We start from the raw sequence: 21681 nt of genomic DNA, 5'->3' as shown, positions 1-21681 counted from the left end.
CCCGTGAGCACAGAGTGCACTGGGGTTTAGATGATGAGGAGGTTTTTGTGCCGTGCCCTGATCGGAGGACCAGAAGCTCCATCCTCTGGCAGAGAGCATCTCTAAGTGCTTTCCCTGTGCTTCCTTCCATTTGCATTAGAATTCTGACTGCCAAGGATTTTAAGCTTTGTCCGTGAATTTCTAATCCCTTCTTTCAAAATTCCTGCTTCAGTTAATGTCTTATTTGATGCATTTTGAATTAATTCGACAACGGTTAAAGGGGGAAGAAATGTGCACACCTACCAAGTACCAAGCATAGCATTAGACTCCAGGGGTCTTAGGATAAACAGGACACGGACTTTTGCTCTCAAAGAAATTTTACTGTTTTTTTTTGTTTTTTCTTCACACACACACACTGTATTTTATTTTTACAAGATAAATAAACTGACACCAAGCATTGTAAATGGATGACCACAACAAAAGCAACAATGATTGCAATTACCAAACACGAAACACACTCATACTATGTCATAATATTGACATTCAGTCCTTTACTGGTTTTTTTTTTAAGGTTCTTTTAATTCAGAATACCACTGCATTGCTGTACTCTATTTTATTTATAGTATTTATGAGTATCAAATAGTATTTATTTATATGCTTACTGTCCATTTCCCCAGTCAGCGTGAAGCTCCACGAAGGCATGGATCTAGTCTGCTTTGCTCACCACTGTGTTACCCGACCTGAAATAGTGCCTGACACATTGTAGACATCCATAAAGACTGAGTAATCTATAGCCAACAAGCATTGGTACAGTGTACTGAATAGGTCTGAGAACATTACATCTTTTTCCTCTAAGAATACTAGTCTAATGACTGAGTTCAAAAGAATGGACAAAAGCTCACCTTGTACACTTAGATTTTCTTTTCTTTTCTTTTCTTTTTTTGGCTGCATTGGGTCTCCATTGCTGAGTGTGGGCTTTCTCTAGTTGTGGTGGCTACTCTTTGTTGTGGTGCGCGGGCTTCTCATTGCGGTGGCTTCTCTTGTTGTGGAGCATAGGCTCTAGGCACACCGGCTTGAGTAGTTGCAGCATGTGGGCTCAGCAGTTGTGGCTCGTGGGCTCTAGAGCGCAGGCTCAGTAGTTGTGGCGCATGGGCTTAGCTGCTCTGCCGCATGTGGGATCTTCCCGGACCAGGGATCGAACCCACGTCCCCTGCATTGGCAGGTGTATTCTTAACCACTGTGCCACCAGGGAAGTCCTGCACTTTGATTTCTCTTAAAAGAGATTTTGGAATATCTGTTGAAACCCATCTGAAGCTGCAATGGTTTAATGGTTGGAGTGATTTCCACAAATTCTCAGTGGAGTAAAATGCTTTCCCAAGAATCCTTCTGACTTAGTTCATTTGGGCTGCTATCACAGAATACCACAGACGGGGTGGCTTAAACAACAAACATTTATTTCTCACAGTTCTGGAGGTTTAGAAGTCCAAGATTAAGATGTCTGCAGATTCTTTGTCTGCTGAGAGCCCACTTCCTTGTTCACAGGTTCTTTTCACTGTGTCCTCACATGGTGGAAGGAGCAAAAGAGCTCTCTGGGGCCTCTCTTATAAGGGCACTAATCCCAACCATGAGGGCTCCACCCTCATGACCTAGTCACCTCCCAAAGGCCCCATCTCCCATCATCCCAAATCACATTGGGGTTTAGGTTTCAACATATAAAATTTGGAGAGACACATTCGATTGCACCCTTTGTACCACCTCCTTGAGTTGAAAAAGTAGAAAATGTTTTCTTGTGGGTTCCATACCAACTCTTTATAACCTGGTATCCAAAAACATCTGCTATGACACTCTTACCCTGATTGACACAGAATTTAAACAATTTGTCAAGTGGTTCTTGAGGAAAACCTCTGTGGAGATTATCTTTACCATTTTGAGAAATTCTACAATCAGAATTGGCTTCCACCTTGCACATGACTTCTGTGGTAAAAATTCTGTCTCCTGAGGCACCTCCTCTTCCCTCTGAGGAAGATTCATCTCCCCATGATTTATGGTCTTGGAGTAAGAAAAACATCTGTGTCGAGTGGCTTGATTCTACACTCCTGGACCTTTGATGTATAGCCTTGAACGCACACAGAACAGGCACGTGCACGTTTGTGTGCGTGTGCACGTTGTGCGGGTCGGTGGAGGAGTGGTGGCTGGCCCTTTGCAGAATTTGAATCTGCACTGTCGTTTTCCTGTGTTTGGCTGACCCAGGTGGCAAGAATACTTTGCATTCGTGATGGCTTTGATTGCTGAGTATGTTACTGTTGAGTTTTATTAACTATGCCCTTTTCTTAGACTGTTATGTGTGTCAAATTTGGTGTAGTTAAGAGGCACTCATAGGAATTTTTTTAAGGTCTCTTCATAGAAGAGGCTTCCATAGCATGTCATATAAAGATTTCCCCAAGTTTCAGTGTTGACAGATGGTGCTGCTCTGCAGTATAAGCAGCAATGTCCTCACGAGACTATTGATTTTTGTTTGTGAAATATAAATCCCTAAACAGTGACGGATGGGCTGGCGAGAAGTGCTTCTTTAATAATTCAATAATTTCATTAAAAGATCTGGTCCTAAGTGAAACAGGAGTGGTGACAGGCCTGACTGTGGACTGCATTTTAGTCTTGTATAAAAAACAAGACCATGGTTTCCTTTGTTCATGCTTAGCTATGTTGTTTGCTTGAAGATAAAGTCGTTCAGTATATGAATTCCAAGAAATAGCGCAAATAACGTCAGTTCTTCAGTGTGTCTCAGGGCAGCCATTTTAAGCTCCATCTGCCCCAGTTCAAGGCAGTGGCTTGGTTCATTTGCTTACTAGGTAGACTTGAACATTGATCTATTTTGCCTGCTGCTCTTTAGTCTTCTTTTTTCTTAGCAGGCTCTCACTTCAATAGAGAATGGATTGTTTGTAGGGAGTAGAAGCCAAGATGATTCCAACACAGAGCTTCGTTACAGCCAAGAAAGACATATTAACCAAAGTTGTCTTCCTCTAATGTGCCAGAAGCAAAGACCAACAGAAACTCTAAGAAACAAGTAAAGAACCTGTAACTAAATCATGGAAACTCCTAGAAACACAATTAACACTAACCCTAGAGTATCTTCCTGCATTTTTATATTTATTATCTAAGCAAGACAAAGTCCTACAAAATCAAATTGATTTATTGTACCTTTATTTACTTCAGAAGAGATTTAAACCATCAGCAAGTTCATGTATTATGCTTATATTTACAAAGGAGTTACACACCTAATGTTTTGTACACGTTGTTATCTTATTAGGGACTCCCTACATCGTAGTCAAACGGATGTAATGCCTCTTAAAGTAATACAATTAAGAGTCACAGAGTAAACACATGTACAATTTATTCTTTTTGTTGAGTCTCAGAAAAAACAATTTTGATATGTTAATGGATTCTCATGGGCAAGTAGCTATTAATTAAATAACCCATGAGACTGAGCAGTGAAATGTCAATGCAAGGACAGTCTACTAACATTGTTGAAGAATGGTAATTAGCTTACAGTCTTTAGCAGTGGCATAGATATTTGTATTTCATTTTGTAGATATCTGTGTCAGCTATACCAAATTAGTTAAATTAAATCAGCAATTATTTAGTAAATCTCTACAGTTTGCACAGTGCTGGGCTAAAAATTTGGGCTAAAACAAAAAAGTGGAAGACATGCTCTAGATTCTCAGAGAAAATATAGTGTAGTTTGGAGAGGTGAGATATAAGTAAATTTAAAATATAACTGTTGTATGTGTCAACATATCAGGAGTGTTTTAAGGCATTACATCCTCAATTATTTACTATTTTTCTCATGATCCATCATGACTTATGATCATTTGTTAAGAAATATTAGGTAGGGAAAAAACAGTGCTGGGGTAGGGCCTAGGGATATGAAGGTGTAAATCCTGGCTTCTACACAGGAAACCAATGATTTAATTTGGTAGATTGATTGTTAAGTGAAATCTCTGCCAAAGCAGAAAGTCCCACGAATGGGAAAGGGAGGGAGAGAGCGCTGAGGCCTAGGATGTTCTGACAAGTTTTGTGGAGGAGGAGAACTTGAAGTACAGGTAGCATATGACTACACAAAGGAGGGGGAGGTGATGGCTCAGGTGGTGACGAGGCTGGAGCCAACATCATCCCGTGGTGTGGAGGGCGAGGCTGGAGAAGAGGTTATGTAACTGGGACCACATTACGTAGATTCTAACAGCTGAAGAATCTGGACTCAGCTGTCCTGTGGAGCATAAGAACAGGATCAGAGTAGTCTTAGGAAGACTGATCAGGTGGAAGCGCACCAGGTGGATCTATGGTAGGGAGCAGAGGCTCGAGGAGGCAAGTCTGGCTGGGAGGCCCTTATGAGGGGATAAGACACCCACATGCCTTCCCAAACCAGACCACAGACTTCATCAGGGACAGGACAGCACCTTGCTTTTCGTTTGTTTGTTTTCTTGTTTGCTTTTCCTGATACATGCAGTCCATAAAGTATAATGCAATGTAATAACCCCTTGTAGGGTCATTAACTTATGAGCCATCTAAAGACAGGTGCTGTCTTTCGCCACTGAAAACTGTATTTGGCCTCCTGGAACAAGAGTGCCTCGGGCTTCCCTGGTGGTACAGTGGTTGAGAATCTGCCTGCCAATGCAGGGGACACAGGTTCGAGCCCTGGTCTGGGAAGATCCCACATGCCGCGGAGCAACTGGGCCCGTGAGCCACAACTACTGAGCCTGCGCGTCTGGAGCCTGTGCTCCGCAACAAGAGAGGCCGCGATGAAGAGTGGCCCCCCCTCGCCGCAACTAGAGAAAGCCCTCGCCCAGAAACGAAGACCCAACACAGCCAAAAATAAATAAAGAAAGAAAGAAAGAAAGAAAAAGAGTGCCTCGTGAATAAGGCAAGTCAGAGAAGCCTAAGGAAATTGAGCAGAGGTCACTCACTAGTGAGGCGATAAATTCTGTGACTATCAGGGCCTAGTCACAAGCAATCATTATTGAATTACCTGGTGATAACAACCCGGGGAGAACAAAATACACAGTCTAAGCACAATGCAAATGCAAATTACTGGCTTCCTGGAGAGCAGATCAAAGAAAACAGGTTTTAATTAAACTGTGACCAAGTTAATTGAAAGTTACTGCATTGTGTGATAGATAAAATTATCAACTAGAACGGTATTTATTTTGCTGCAGTATTCTGACTTCTTTATCTCCTTTTCCTTTTCAGAAAATGTACAAGTCCTTTTAACCTTTTAGTTACAGTCAGGCCAAAAAATTATGTTAGCAGAATGTATTAAACATTCATTTAATTAAAGCACAATTGGGGAAGGCTGAATTCTTTTTTCTCTAACTATATTTCAAATTCTCAAGATAAGTTTTACTGTGGCACATCTACTTTTTGTTTTCCACATTTTGTAAAATGTGATAATAATAGTAACTAATGATGGTAACAATAGTAACGATAGCTGTCATTTCTCTCCATCGTCTCAGGATCATTTTGTGCTGAGTGTTCACAACTGAGTCATAACTGTCTATGCGAAAGGATTGTTCCTAGGTTTTATTTATCTTGTTCAGCAAATAAAGAAGCCTTTTAATTCAGTTGGGTTCTTGGCTGATCTGTCTCTCAGTGTGACTAATCAATGGGAACTAGGGGCCCGATTTGCATTTTCATTTAAGTCGATAGAAATGTTGAGCACAACTGTGGTTGTTTAGAAGGGGTTAAAATGGGGTCACTGACTTAAAGATGATTTCTTCTTGTTTTTGTCCCTTAACTTTATTTTCCCCAGCAGGCTTTCTGGTAACTGATTCTCCTGGTTATGAAAGCGTACAGGGAGCAGAGAGGTAGGTAGCAATTTCTCTTCAGTGGACAGTTTCCATTAGCTTTGTTATTTCTCATCAACTACTGATGTACACCCAAAGGTGATCTGAGTGAAGGTAAACGATTAGCAATTTGTTTCACTTCATGTCTAATACTTTCTCTTGTGACCAGTATCTAATAGAAGTTTAATAGACATCTAAAGTGGGAAGAAAATTTGGGGGCTACGCCGCTTACCTCCCAGTCCTTCCCTCCAACGCCCATCTAGCATTAGACATGATGGTACCACTTCTCTCCTTCAAGGTGTCCAAGCAGGAAGATCCTGCAACAGCCTCTAGGAAATTCATTTCAAGATTAATATCCCTCCTGGCCAAGAGAAGTCATTTGGTTCATATATAATCTGGTTCCTCCTCCTTGTGTTGAAAGCCCTTAAGGACCACACGTCTTCCTTCAGCAGGGCTGAGAGTATTCTGGCAAGATGCCATGATGGATGATACACTTGGTGACCTTCTGGGACTTTTCGCAAGGCAGAGAAAGTACAATGAACGGATGGCAAGGAGGCACGGAATACCCCTATTTGCCACGCCTGCGGTGGGAAGAAGGCTCGGGGAGGAGATGCTGAGTGATGCTCCCCCCTCCTGCTTCCCCATCCCCACCCCCAGGGCCCCTTCCTCCGGGGAAGCAGCAGCCAGCTGACACTGAACTTGGGGCAGTGCTGGTAGCGGGGAACTGTATCCTCCACTTTGAAATCTTCACAGAAGGAGAAATCATTTAGGGAAAGAAGGAAAATCTCTCTCCTCTGTGCTTAGGAGTCTTTTCAGGACTCTGACCTCATTCTTGCCCATTGCCTGAGGTACCTCCTCTGACACAGACATGATACAAATTAGGGTACACTTCGTGTTAAATACTTGTGGGCATTTTTCTCATTTGTGTGTTTCCCAAAAAAGTTAAAAAAAAAAAAAGAACTCACTACATTTAAAGGGATGTAGTAAGAAGCTGTGACAGGTGCTGGCTCACCTGGAAACTGCTCAGGTGATGGGCAGTTTCTCTTCACTGTAAAGGAGCCTTGCTTACCAAAGCCACCCCCGTAACAAAGGCCACTTTCAGTTTGTGCAGAAGTGACCTGAGAATCACAGGCAGAGGAGGGCTGCAAGCAACACTCTGTAGCCAGAGCCCAGTCAGCATTTGTAACACGTGTATCTGCAAGACACAGCGCCGCCGTCAAGTCAACGAAACAGCATAATTTAAATCATTATAAAACTTTTAAGCTTCCATGTTTGTGCCATCTTACACTGATGTTCCTATCTGTGAGGCGCCCTAACTACAGTGTACTGTGCGTCCTATCTTCCCTTCTAGGCTGAAAGCCGGATCACGCCACTCCTCAGAACCCCCAGCCCCCGACAGGGTGTGTGGAAATGACAAGGCACTGGTTAAACAACTGAAGAAGGAATAACAGAGAAACTGCCTCTTTCCAGTAGGTTTACCTAGAAAGACTAGTTGGTCCTTCTTTATAAGAGTTTTTACTCTAGTGGTTTCTTGGAGGAAAAAAATGAAGAAAAAAAAGTATAGGTTTTATTGAAGACTATTTCTAATGAAAGCCATAGCAATTTTTGGACTGAGAAAGGCAAGAAGGCGGGATGAGAAATATCTCATAAGGAAAAGAACATAATGAACCTCTCTGGGGTTTCGGGGGCTTTTATACAGATTGGTTTCTGTTGGGCGCTTATGAGCCAGTGTTTGGGTGGGTTGCTGAAAGAGTCTAGAAAGAAGCTCATTTCACTGCTCAGTGTGCAGGAGATTAGGGGTGTGAGGTACAAAGTCAAACCAAGGGGAAAATGCAAATGAAAATCACGTTTCCTTGAACACATTCTATAGCTCTTCATTTTTCTGGCCGGCTTACACTTACGGCAGTTCTCTCTCTGGACCAATATGTCATTTATTTTGGTTCTACTAAGTCACACGCCACTGGAATGCGAGTGGTATTCTTACCAACTGAGAAGCATCTGCTCTCTTCTAGACAACAGCTATTCTGTTCTGTCTCTCTCCACCTCCTGCTTCTTTCAGTTTTCTCCTATATTTTCAATCGTATGCATTCTTTTCTCTGTGAATAAGAGACAGTAAACGCCTGAGGAATTATCTCTTTGGATACATTTTTTTTCTCAGGCATTGGAATTTTTTTTTAACATCTTTATTGAAGTATAATTGCTTTACATTGTTGTGTTAGTTTCTGCTGTATAACAAAGTGAATCAGCTATATGCATACGTATATCCTCATATGCCCTCCCTCTTGCATATCCCATCCACCCTCCCTATCCCACCCCTCTAGGTGGTCACAAAGCACCGAGCTGATCTCCCTGTGCTATGCAGCTGCTTCCCACTAGCTATCTGTTTTACATTTGGTAGTGTATATATGTCCATGCCACTCTCTCACTTCGTCCCAGCTTACCCTTCCCCCTCCCCGTGTCCTCAAGTCCATTCTCTAGTAGGTCTGCGTCTTTATTCCTGTCCTGCCCCTAGGTTCTTCATGACCACTTTTTTTTTTTTAGATTCCATATATATGTGTTAGCATATGGTATTTGTTTTTCTCTTTCTGACTTACTTCACTCTGTATGACAGACTGTAGGTCCATTCACCTCACTACAAATAACTCAATTTCGTTTCTTTTTATGGTTGAGTAATATTTCAGGCATTGGAATTTTAAATTGTTGTTTGTTCCCTTTCAGTTTTGATCTTCTATATGTAAAATCAAATGTTTATCTGTATGCCGGCAAAGGCAAATGTAGTCTTCTGGAAAGTCTCTCCATATTCCTTAGATAAATCATGAGTCACTTTTTAACTGCTGACCATTTCCTGTCATATTCCCTTTAGTTGTCAAAAAAATCAGGTAAAAAGTGGTAAATAGTTTCCAGAGAACATGACAGGTAACACACGAGAAAAACAAAGCAGTTTTAATGTAAACTTACTGTCTCACCTCTGCTCTGAGAGCCCAAGGATAGACTCCTCAGCAAAATTCAAGGCATTTTCAGTTACAGCTTTGGAGGCGCAAATTCGTTCCTGGGCTGCTGGTGTTTACTTGGAGTTTGTGGCTTTGACACCCATGTTCAAGTTTCGTTTCTCATTTATTTGTCCATATGTTTTAGAGGAAACTGTGCGGGACTTAACAGGGTGTGGGTTCAAGTGCAACTCCATGGCAAGTTATAAACCTCCGTGAACTTGAGTCTCCTCATCTGTAAGATGCAATTGATACCTATACTACAAAGGTGTTAGGAAGATTAGCTGAGACAGCATATGGGATACCTTGGAATCAGCTGCTGTTCAATAAATGTCAGGTGAATTTTAACCTGCAATTACTAAAGCAAAGTCCAGAAATGAAACCCTAACCAGGATAATTCATCCTCGCACATCAATTTTTTGGATTCCTTGCATAAAGAGAAAGTCCCAGGATTCAATTATCTGCATAACAATTCAATTTGGCTCTGTATCTTCTAAACAAGCTTAAAATTTAACAGGCAATCACATTCTTTCTGTAGGTAATTACTCATAGGGAAAAAGGGGTTAAGGAACTGCTTTTCCCATTTTATCCAAAGATGTTTTTTTTAATGATGCCATTAGAAGAGACAGAATCTAAAGTAACATGTCAGCCCCACATCAGAATAAACCTGCTATTATTCCAAAATTCTCTGGGCTTATTAAGATGTTATGAACTTAATTAGCAAAATTCCATCACCTCTCACTCTATTTGTAGACACCAAAGCATAAAACCGTTGTTAAAACCATCTATTAATCGATATGCTCTTCTACTTTTTTGGTAATTGAGTTTCCCAGATGAAACAGTGTATCAACTTTAGCCATTTTCTATTCAATCAAAGCCTTTATTTTACTAGCTGGGACCATTTATGCCATTTTGTATTAAGACTGTTCATGCTTATAATGTTAATCATTAAAATAATTTTACAGATTTTGAATAGCATCCTTTAGTTTCCAGACTCTTTAAAGTCTGCATGCCCTAATAATTCTTGGAGTCATCTAAGGTCTTCTGTAATCTTATAATCGAGCATTTTAATTCTGATATATATATTTGCTATTAACTTATTAGTGACATAAAGGTGAATTATAAAAATGCCCCCCTCCCCTCCCAGCATCCATCATCCATAACACATCACCAATTTTCCCGGCCTTCAAACAAGTTCCCCTTTGGCCTAATTTCATTACTTCGTCAATTTTAGGTATCATGATCCACTGAAATTAAATCCATTTGGTTGAAATCAATAAAATGCTATATAGCTGCTGTCAAATTTTCTTTTAAAATGGCATCTTTTATATTTAAAAAATTTAAATGGTATATTTCATATCTTTGCTTTTTCCCATGTTTATTGTAAAGTCTCTTGAGGTCCAACATTGTAGTCTTTTGGAAACCCAGTAGAAAAAAATAATAACACTCAAATAAGGTAACTGAAAGAGTTTCAGTAAATGAACTCATAAAAAGGTGCAGGCAGCGTTGAGGGAGAAAAAAGATTTGGGAATGCATTCCAGGGCTAGCCATAGTGGGAGCCATCACCATCACAGGCAGAAGGACGCAAGGCAAGGAAACAACTATTGAAGCCTGAAGAGCGTAACTGTGACTAAGAGACAGGACTGACTGACAAGAGCTTGGTCTTTGTTGGGGACACATTCAATCCAAGGTGACCTTGCAGGGAGGGATTTGGGGGAGTATATACCACAGTCTCCTCCTGCCCTTCCAACTCCTACCGGGAGTGGCCCCCGACCAAGGCCAACTAGAGGCAAGAATGCCTTTTGGTGCAGCTCATACAAGTCAGCCTCTGGGGCACAAAGTGAAACACAGTGGCGGAGCATGACTCTGAAGGGGCCAAGGGGCAATACCAGATACAGGTGCTAAACACATAGGTCTCAAACACTTTTTGTTTGTGATCCTTTAAATTCTATTCATTTTAATGGAAAAAAACATTGGTGATCTACTAGACGAGAGCCACCCTAGCAGGTTCTGAGGATATAAAGATAAATAAACAGGACTGGATGGGGGTGAGGCAAGCAAGGCACCTGGGACACCTGCATGAACATGAGCGTGAGTGCCTCCTTAAATTTTGCACCCGAGGTGCTTCAATTGCTTCAACCTAGTCTAAGCCCTATAAATAAGACTCCATCCCTGCCTTCAGAAATTTTTCAGACGAGTCAAACAAACACGAACAAAAAGAGTTATAACACAAAAGGTTCAACTCCAAGAGCCATGCTTAAAGGATAAGTATTATGAAAGCCCAGATGCCTAAACACTAGATCTCAATTCCAGGGATCTGGTATGGCTCCTCTGAAGGCTGGGTAAGCTGGATCTTGAAGGACAAGTAAGATTGTGAGAGATTTATTTGCTCAACTTGTATTTACTGAACTTCTACTATCTGCTAAGTGCTGTTTTAGACAGTAGGGGAAAGAGCAGAGACCGAGCAGAGAAGGTCCCTGTTCTCAAGGAGCTCATGTTCTGGTGGGAGCAAAAGACAATAAAAAAGTAAACAAATAAGAGAATACTGAGAAGAGAGAGGTACTGGATGTTGGGAGGCAACTCTCCATGGGTGTTTTTCATGTTCTGCATTTCTTGTGAGCAGAGGCATATCTGCCCTCCTGTTCTGAACTGTCTTTTCAAGCATGTGTGTATAGCAAACAGCCTCGGAAGAGAGTGCCCTCTTCTGGAGCAGAGGGGATTTGCTTACGGTCCAATACAAATGCTCAGGGTTCTTCAGTTCTAACACCACCCAGCGTGTGTGCAGCATTCACTGGGGCCCCTCCGCGATGTTCTCACTGGATGCGAGAGGCAGGGAGAAGTGACACCAACATGGAGCTCATGCCATTTGCTGCGCTGTGAGTATAGTAGTCCCCCCTTATCCGAGGTTTCACTTTCCCTGGTTTCAGCTAGCTGCAGTCAACTGCAGTCTGAAAATATTAAATGGAAAATTCCAGAAATAAACAATTCATAAGTTTTAAGTTGCATGCCATTCTGAGTAGACTGATGAAATATCGCTCCATCAGCCTGGGACATGAATAATCCCTTTGTCCAGCGTATCTTGCCCTTTAGTTACTTAGTAGCTGTCTGGATTATCAGCACTTTTTAAATTGTTTTCGATTTCAAAAGAGGTCCTCTAATAAATTATGTTTTGCTTAGTTCCAAACTACTGCTGTTCTTTCAAGGTTAATGTCACATCCTTTTGCGTGGCTTAAAAGAAAAGTGTATTTTAGCTACATTCATTTCTATTTAATGCACTCATGTTTACTAATGTCCATCTACCAAAATACTTTGGCCAGTCACATACTTGAGGCTCTGAATACTTCTTAAATTTCCTGTGGTATCAGATCCCTGGCTTGGGTGAAAAATATTCGCTCACCACAATGAGGTGACAGTCACATTAGCTATGTGTGGCAAGGGCCATCTTAGCCTACCCCAACCTCAATGTCCCTTTGCTCCTGATCCATCAGAGAAGGCAATGTGCTTAGCTATTTCCCAGCCTCCTTGCAGCCGGGTGTCGCCATGTAACCAGTCCTGGAGGATAAGTGTCACCTCCTTGTGGGAAGTAAATGAAGAAAAACAGGTAATATTTTGTTGTTGTTGTCAGCATCTTCAGGCTTGAGACAAATGCCAATGGTCACCTTACACGTATTTAAAGGTATACTAGATGGTATGTTTTTGTTCTTCCCTTTGTCCCTTCACCCTTCTCTCTTCTCCTTTCCTTTCCCTTCCTACCTTTCCCCTCTCTCTCTCTCCTTCTTTCTCATCTCTCTTCCCCCTTTCTCCAAAAAAAGAGCTTTATATTTTAGATGTAAGCTTTTAACGGATGGTTGGACTAGAGGTAGCCAGCCGGTCTTGAGACTGGGGGGTGACGCAGCGGAGTAGTTTCATGTTCATGGAGAAGTCTCCTTCAATTTCCATTCTAGGTTCTTTTTTATATCCTCTCTGGCACTTCACTTCACTTGCTTTTAATAATCTACTCTTCTGTGGTTTTGACTTTCCATTGCCTCCTACACATCTGTTTGGATTGATACTCTGCTCTTCATCACGCAAGCATGATTTCACTTTGAAAATGATTTCCTTTCGATGGATGCTCTGGTTGTTCAGGCAAGCGTGGTCTCATGTTCTTAACATTCGCTGTTAGCTGGTCTCAGCACTACAACCGTCGTCCCTCCGGGTCTTGGGCATTCACTCATGCTCGCTCCGGACTTCCTTGTAATTGAATGCCAAAAATGTTGTATTCCTTGGATTAATCTATATCAGGGCTTGGCAAGCTACAGCTGGTGGGCCAAATCTTAGGCCTGCGAGCTAAGACTGATTTTAACCTTGTTTAAGTATTGTAAAAGCAAAAAAAAAAAGAAGAAAATGTGAGAAACTGTATGTAGCCCACAGAGCCTAAGATATATATATATATCCTATTTGGCTCTCCATTGAAAAAGCTTGCCTGTGTCTGACCTATATTAATCAAATAGTTTCTATGTGACACCCACCCCATCATGTGAAACAAGTCATATGTCCTTCCAAGGCTCTTTTAGGTACCATTTGACTTTAAGTATAAGCCATGTAGACTATATAAAATACACCCTAGGGAGATCCCAGGGAAGATATCAGGAGATAGATAGTGATCTCCCAAGGCAGCCAAAGCTGAGATTCAGTGAGAGATTGTGCATGATCGAACAAGACGTACCAGACAAACAATGGTTGTAAATGTGAGCCCCAAACTGAAAATAACAAGAACCAATGCCCCAGATTATATGAAGACTGAGCTTCTTCTCATCTGGCCTTCTCTACAGCGAGCTGCATGGGGAGTTGTAGCACCAAGGGCTTGTTTACCTGATGACAGGCAAAAATTCGCCCAAAAAAACTCAGAGGGAGGTCAGCCAGTATTAAACAACCCTGTCCCTCATTCACACCATTCACAAGTCACACTGCTCATTATACAGCAGAAAGGAACAAGCCTTGGTTACTTGCCTTTTGTACTATGACATTTGCAATAAACCTGAACACAATACTAGTTATTTTTACATTGAAAAACTTTGACCCTATGGTCTCCCTAATCTACACATTTCAGCAGTTTTTCTCACTCCACCCACTTCACAAACTCCTTGCCTTATGCCACATGCTCCCTCCTGTGCCTCTGTCCTGGTAGGTCTCCACCTGGACTGGCCCTCCCCTAATTCTGCCTATTGAAATTCCATTTATCCTTCGAGCCCCGACTCAAACACCTTACTAGGAAACCTTCCCAGATCCCCTCAGTTGGAACTCCTTCCTCTGGGCCCTAGGATTCCAATGGCTCTGGGCCAATTATAAGCTTGTTTCTTGGCCTGAGACTTCCCCATCATGCAGTTAGTATAAATCCAAGTTGTACACCCAAATGCATCACAGAACTTGGGTTTTGATTTCTGGTGACTGTTTTCCAACTCAAAGCCCAAGGAGGACAGCAACCTTCGTCAAGGTTTATTCAGACTAGTGGGGAGTTTTCCGGGCCCCTTTTCCCTAGAGCAGGCAGTGCTTCAGGGCTCTGACCTTCATGCCCAAGGTCCGGTTAGGTTCCCAGCCTCATGGGGCCCAGGCTGAACTTCCTGTCCATGAGTCAGCAGTGCCTAAGGCCTCCATCCCGTCCAGTCTCTTTGGGCTACTGCTAGAGCACGCTATCCATTGCACGCTGCTCTGGTTTTGGCTTCTTTCTTTGGATATGCTTCCTACATTTTTAACCTTTCTTTTGTGCTGGGCTTGTATTGTGGTGTTGTCCTATGTTATCCAGCATTTCTGTTTGGGGAGCTGTAAGTGAGGACAGTGATGCAGGTTGGAACCCTGCTCACGTCAGCTCATTCTGCATGCTGCCTGATGGTCACGGAGCAGTGTAAAGTTCTGTTTAATTATGGAAGCTGTCGTGATTATTCATTCCACTTAATTTGAGCAAACAGAAAGATCCTGAATACGCTTCTTATGTAATATCACTACTTCTCTAACATCTAGCTATCTAGGAGTCCCACACAATATTGTTTCTGACTTTTTCCAACTAAAGGAATAGCTCCTGCTGAGGAAAGGTTAAGTGGCCAGAGATGGCTGGGAGAAAAGGAGCAGGCCAAGAGAAATGTCAGACTAATGAAAATACGGGGGCTTCCCTGGTGGCGCAGTGGTTGAGAGTCTGCCTGCCAGTGCAGGGGACACGGGTTTGAGCCCTGGTCCGAGAAGATCCCACATGCCGCGGAGCAACTGGGCCCATGAGCCACAATTACTGAGCCTGCGCGTCTGGAGCCTGTGCTCTGCAACAAGAGAGGCCACGATAGTGAGAGGCTCGCGCACAGCGAAGAAGAGTGGCCCCCACTTGCCACAACTAGAGAAAGCCCTCGCACAGAAACGAAGACCCAACACAGCCATAAATAAATAAACAAATAAATAATTAAAAAAAAGAAAATACAGTCAATTTTCAATTGCCTGGGCAGATGGCACTTTGCCACATGCAGATAACCAAGGATTCACCTAGCAGCACAGTCAACTCTATGCCAAATAATGTTTAAATTATAATTTAGCATTCTGAGCCCACACTTCGAGCACTTTTCATATAACTAAAGTGACCGTCGCAACCAGTCAAACAAAGAATGGTTTATACTGAAAATAGTTTGCATTTTAAAGGCTGCATCTTATTTTACAGGTCAATGGACTAACTTCATGCCATTTCTATCAAGTCCACAATGGGGGAATCATATAGGACTGATGGCTAGAAGCCATATATAGCTGGACTTGATTTTATTTCTAAGTTTAGATCTATAGAAAATTAAGGCAACTTGATCAATTACTTGACAGTGCTCACTTGATAATGTTATATATATAACATATATGTATATATACATGCATATACACTTAACGATTGAAAACACAAGTGTCCTCTCTGAAGTTATAGCTCCCAAAGTGAATTCCTGAATTTATTCCTACAATATGTATGACTGGGAAAACACTGAATTAAATCTTTTTTAAAAAAATTAACTTATTTTTGGCTGTGTTGGGTCTTCGTTGCTATGCGTGGGCTTTTCTCTAGTTGCGGCGAGCGGGGGCTACTCTTCATTGTGTTGCAAGGCTCCTCGTTGCGGTGGAGCACGGGCTCTAGGCGCGCGGGCTTCAGTAGTTGTGGCTCTCAGGCTCTAGAGCGCAGGCTCAGTAGTTGTGGTGCACGGGCTTAGTTGCTTCACGGCATGTGGGATCTTCTCGGACCAGGGCTTGAACCCATGTCCCCTGCATTGGCAGGTGGATTCTTAACCACTGCACCACCAGGGAAGCCCGAGCCATAGAGTTTTATAGTCAGATGGGAACTCAGAGATCGTGAAACGCAGCTTCATCTTTTTCACACATGGGAAGCCCGGCTCAGGAAAGGTGAAATGACTTGCTCAGGGTCACACGGCTGGAAGCAGGGCTACAGCTGGAACCCAGGCCTCTTGTTCCCCAGCTCCTCAGAAGCACATTCACTACTGGGTTAATGTGAGGAGCTCTGTGCAACAGCACTTGAAGATGATGGGCTCTTCTGGAATAAGTATCTACATCTTGACATAATAAGCACTGCCCATGTATGTGCAGCTTTGTTACAAAAGGAAGCAGACACATAATTGGTATATTTTTTTCTTCTAGCTCTTGATTCTGAACTATCTGAATGTTTCTAAACATTCTGTAATATAAGGAATTGCAACTCATTTCTCATACTTTGTGCAGGGGGCATGTGGTACTTATGTGGTATTTATGTGGACAGGTTGGCAATTGTGATGGGAAGCTAAAGATGAATAGGACAACGAAAAAAGAAAGATATTTATTTTCCCTATGTGAACTAACCACCATAATATGGCACATATCAGAGTGTGCATTTAAGGGACAGCAGGGATCCGGGCTCCTGGTACAGTCGGCACTGCATTTTTCTAGATTGGCAGAGCCAAAGGCTCTGCATTTGACATGTTGTATTTTAGTGCCTTGCACAGTCAGTCCTCTGCTTGGGAAGCATTCACAGGACACTTGTTGGTTGACTGACTCATTCTTCACATCACAGAACTGGCCAGTAGTGAGGAGTGGCTCAAATCCTTTTTTTTTTTTTTTTTTGTGGCATGCGGGCCTCTCACTGTTGTGGCCTCTCCCGTTGCGGGGCACAGGCTCCGGACGCGCAGGCTCAGCGGCCATGGCTCATGGGCCCAGCGGCTCCACAGCATGTGGGATCCTCCTGGACCGGGGTACGAACCCGTGTCCCCTGCATCGGCAGGCGGACTCTCAACCACTGCGCCACCAGAGAAGCCCAGTGCCTCAAATCTTTATTCCACAGTTGAGCAAATAAACAAGAGTGAGGGTATAGCTTTAGACTCAAATTGCATAGCATATTTAAGATACTTTCTGCTGTTCTGATATTGACCTAGGAGTGTTTTTAAAGCATTACTATGGCAACAATTCCCATTCAGTAGGGGAAAGCAATTCATTATCTATGCAAAGGAAGAAGCGAGAAGAGTATTTCAGACGCTGCCTCTTTACACCCTGCAGATGGGCCCTGACCTCTCAGCATTATATTTGCTGAGGACAGTGTCTGGAAAATAAAATTTGTTGATAGTAACTCACTGACTCTGGAAGATATTATCAATTCAAGCACTATGTCATAGAAAACAGAATTTCACTGATTTAAGATTTTCTACAAAATGAATACTTTCATCAGAGTTGATGTCGATCAGGTTATCATGTGAGAACACCGTGAAGAAAAAAGAAGATAATGTTTTCAGCCAGTAGCTGAAAATTACTGCATGGGATACATTACAAAGACATAGCTGTAGGTGTTCATGCATTTGTTCATGTGGCATTCACTGAACAAATATTTATTGGGCATAGTCTATGAGAAAGAAAAGCGCTAAATGTCAATTTCATCAGCAAGCGTTACAAGTCTACTGATGCTTTTTGAACATTTACAACCAGATTTTGCTTTTATCACTGAACGAGTCAAGCCTCTGCCAACAATGATCTAACTCCACAACACTCCTTTCTTTCTTCCACAGAATTCAGGAATGGTAGGTAACCCACTTTTTATTATTTTTGTTTCAAAAATGACAAAACTAAGGATACTAGGCTGTCTATATAGCATATATTACAGTGTAAATTGGGCAGTTTCCAAAATTTGCTTGATGTTGATGGCCAAACCTGACAGAACGCTTTGAATATGTGTCTGTGTGTGTGCCTATGTGTGCACATATATAAGTACATGAATTATCGGGATTCACTAGATAAATAGATTACTCAAATGCTATATGATTGTTTACTCAAGTATGGTTGTTGGACCAGCAGCGTAGGCATCACCTGGGAGCTTGTTAGAAATGAAGAAGCTCAGGCCCCACCCACCCTAAGCCTACCAAATCAAAGCCTGCCTTTTACTAACATCCCCAGGCGATTCCTATGCAATTAAACTTTGAGAAGCATTGCTGTAACAGATTGTAACCAGCAGCAAAGTGAGTTGAGAGTTGAGACAGTTTTATCTAAAGGAAAAAAAACCTGTTTTAATTTTCTGTATGATTTTTAAAAAGTGATAATTTTGGGGGTGGGGTGTAGAGAAGGGGGTCGGTCAGGATGTTGAATTAGGTGGATAAGTACCTAAATTCTCAAATTTTTCTGCCAGTGTAGGTACTGCCATGATGACTGTTCAAGGGTGATCATTCTTAAATCCCTACTGAATTAAAAGAAGCGTAGCACTGCTAGTCATTAAAAGATCAATTGTTTATTATACAAACAATGGTAGGAATTTAAAATTTAAAAAAAGGAAATCCTAAATCTCACCATGTGGCTTTTACATTTCAGTGCCTTGCCAGAATCTCTGTATTCGCATATGATGTTTACGTAGGTGTATCTGTACACTGATCCATTTATTCCAAGTTAAGGAGCGAGCATGGACAAAACTGTGGAGGTCAAAAGGAAAGAATGTAATGTTTGAAGCTTTTGTATTCCGTCGTTTTCACAGAGTGCTATGTTGAGCTAATTGTAATCACGATTATTAACAGCAATTCAAACTATAACAAAACTTCCTAATCATGATTTGTAATGGCTGCATCACATCCCATTGAGTTGATGAACAAAGATTATTCAATCATTCTCCTATTATATGGATATTCAGAGTTTTCATGTTTTGTTATTATAAATAATGTAGTAATAAACATCTTTGTACAATAATTTAATTCATTAAGTTCATTTCCATAGTGTAAATTACCAATAATAAATTATTGTATTCAAGTATATGTAATACTATAGGGTTTTGAAAACTTATGGCTATGTTGTTTTAGAAAAACTCTGTAACAATTTATTTTGAAACCCACATTGTTAGAGCATTCCAATTTCACCACATCAGGCCAGCAATAGAAATAACTATTTCCAACTTGCTAATTAGTCGGTATACAGCTCATGATTTTTCACAATGACAATAATTAAAACTACCATTAAAATTCACTTTTTCTCTCTTGTTTTCTTAGAGCAAAATCTCCCAACAGGTGTTCTGTAGCCTAACCTGTAAATGGGCTGCAGATATGTTGCTATATTGTGCTCTGTAATCTTCCGAGTAAGTCTGGAGGTAGCTAAAGCCTGGATGGTCACTTCCCACCACGAAATAGGTTGAAAAAAGTTTGGGAAGTGTACCCTTCTGCTCACTGTTTTCCCTGCTTCAGCTCTCTTTCTTGCTCTTTTTTTTCTTTTAATTAAAAAAATTAATATACTTTATTTTTTGAGCAGTTTTAGGTTTACAGAAAAACTGAGCAGAAAGGAGAGATTTCCTGTACGGTAAATGGAAACCTCCACTCTTTCCCCTGCCTCCCTTCCCCAGTTTACCCTATTATTAACATCTTGCATTAGTGTAGTACGTTTGTTAAAACAATTGATGACCCAATATTGATACATTATTATGAACCAAAGTCCATAGTTTACATTAGAATTCACTCTTTGTGTTGTACATTCTGTGGGTTTTGACAAACTATGACAAAATCTACTATTACAACAACATACAGAACAGTTTCCCTCCCTAAAAATCACCTGTGCTCCACCTATTCATCTCTCCCTTCCCCAGACTTCTATCACCATTAATCTTTTTATTGTATACATAGTTTTGCCTTTTCCAGAATGTTATATAGTTGGAATCATACAGTATGTAGACTTTTCAGATTGGCTTCTTTCACAAAGCCATATACATTTAAGGATCCTCAATGTCTTTTCATGCCTTGATATCTCATTTCTCTAAAACTGCTGAATAATACTCTGTTGTATGGATGTACCACAATTTGCTTATCCATTCACCTCTTTGTTGCTTTCAAGTATTAGCAATCATGAATAATGCTGCTGTAAATATATGTGTGCACGTTTTTGTGTGGTCTTAGGTTTTCAACTCATTTTGAGTAAATATCAAGGAGCTCAACTGCTCCTTGTTTGACAATATGGTAAGATACTGTATGATAATATGTTTAGTTTTAGAAATACTGCCAAATGGTCTTCTTTGCATTTCTACCAGCAATGAATGAATTTTAGGTATGTAGTGATATATCGTTGTTTAATTCACAGTTCTCTAATGATATTTACTGTTGAACAGGTTTTTTTTTTTTTTTTGCGGTACGTGGGCCTCTCACTGTTGTGGCCTCTCCTGTTGCGGAGCACAGACTCTGGATGCGCAGGCTCAGCGGCCACGGCTCACGGGCCCAGCCGCTCTGGGTATGTGGGATCTTCCTGGACCAGGGCACGAACCCGTGTCCCCTGCATTGGCAGGCGGACTCTCAACCACTGCGCCACCAGGGAAGCCCTGAACAGGTTTTTGTATGCTTATTTGCCACCTGTATATCTTCTTTGATGAGGTATCTAGTCAAATCTTTGGCCCATTTTAAAACAGCTTGTCTTATTACTGAGTTTTAAGAGTTCTTTGTATATTTTGGATACCAGTCCTTTATCATATATGTGTTTTGCAAGTATCTTCTCCCAGCTTGTGGCTTGTCTTTTCATTCTCTTAACATGTCTTTGACAGCAGAAGTTTTTTATTTTAATGAAGTCCAACTTATCTATTTTTTCTTTTGTGGATCAGGCTTTTGGTGTTGTATCTAAGAACTTATTGCCAATCCCAAGGTCCCCTAGATTTTCTCCTATGTTATCTTCTATTAGTTTTATAGTTTGTATTTTACATTTAAATATGGAATTAAGTTGTTATTTTTGTTGTTTTTATTTTTGCATATGATGACCTGTTATTACAGCACCATTTGTTGAAAACATTATCCTTTCTCCACTGCATTGATTATGCTCCTCTGTCAAAGCTCTGTCGACTGTATTTGTTTGGGTCTATTTCTGGGCTCTCTGCTGTTCCACTGAACTACTTATCATTTTTCTTGGCAGGAGGAGGGGCAATATCACATTGTCTTGATTATGTAGCTTTATATTAAATCTCAAAGTCAGGTAGTGTCCTCTGACTTGTTCTTCTCCTTTAAATATTGTGTTGGCTACTCTGATTCTTTTATCTTTCCATGTAAACATTAGACTCAGGTCGTTAATATCCACAAACTAGGATTTTTATTGGGACTGTGTTAAATTTACAATCAAGTTGGAAAGAACTGACAAATTGAAAATATTGAGTCTTCCTATTCATGTACATGGAATATCTCTCCATATATTTAGATATTCCTTGATTTCTTTCATCAGAGTTTTGCAATTTATCACATATTTTGTTAGATTTATACTTAAGCGGGTTTTTTGGTGCTAATGTATATGATATTGTGTTTTTATTTCAAATTTCAATGTTTCATAGCTAGTATGTAAGAAAGCAATTGACTTCTATATATTAACTTGTCTCTTGCAACCTTGTTATAATTGCTTATTAGTTCCAAAAGATT

This window comes from Delphinus delphis, chromosome 14 (assembly GCF_949987515.2).
Source record: "Delphinus delphis chromosome 14, mDelDel1.2, whole genome shotgun sequence".
NCBI classification, from domain to species: domain Eukaryota; kingdom Metazoa; phylum Chordata; class Mammalia; order Artiodactyla; family Delphinidae; genus Delphinus; species Delphinus delphis.
This window is presented reverse-complemented; position numbering follows the sequence as displayed.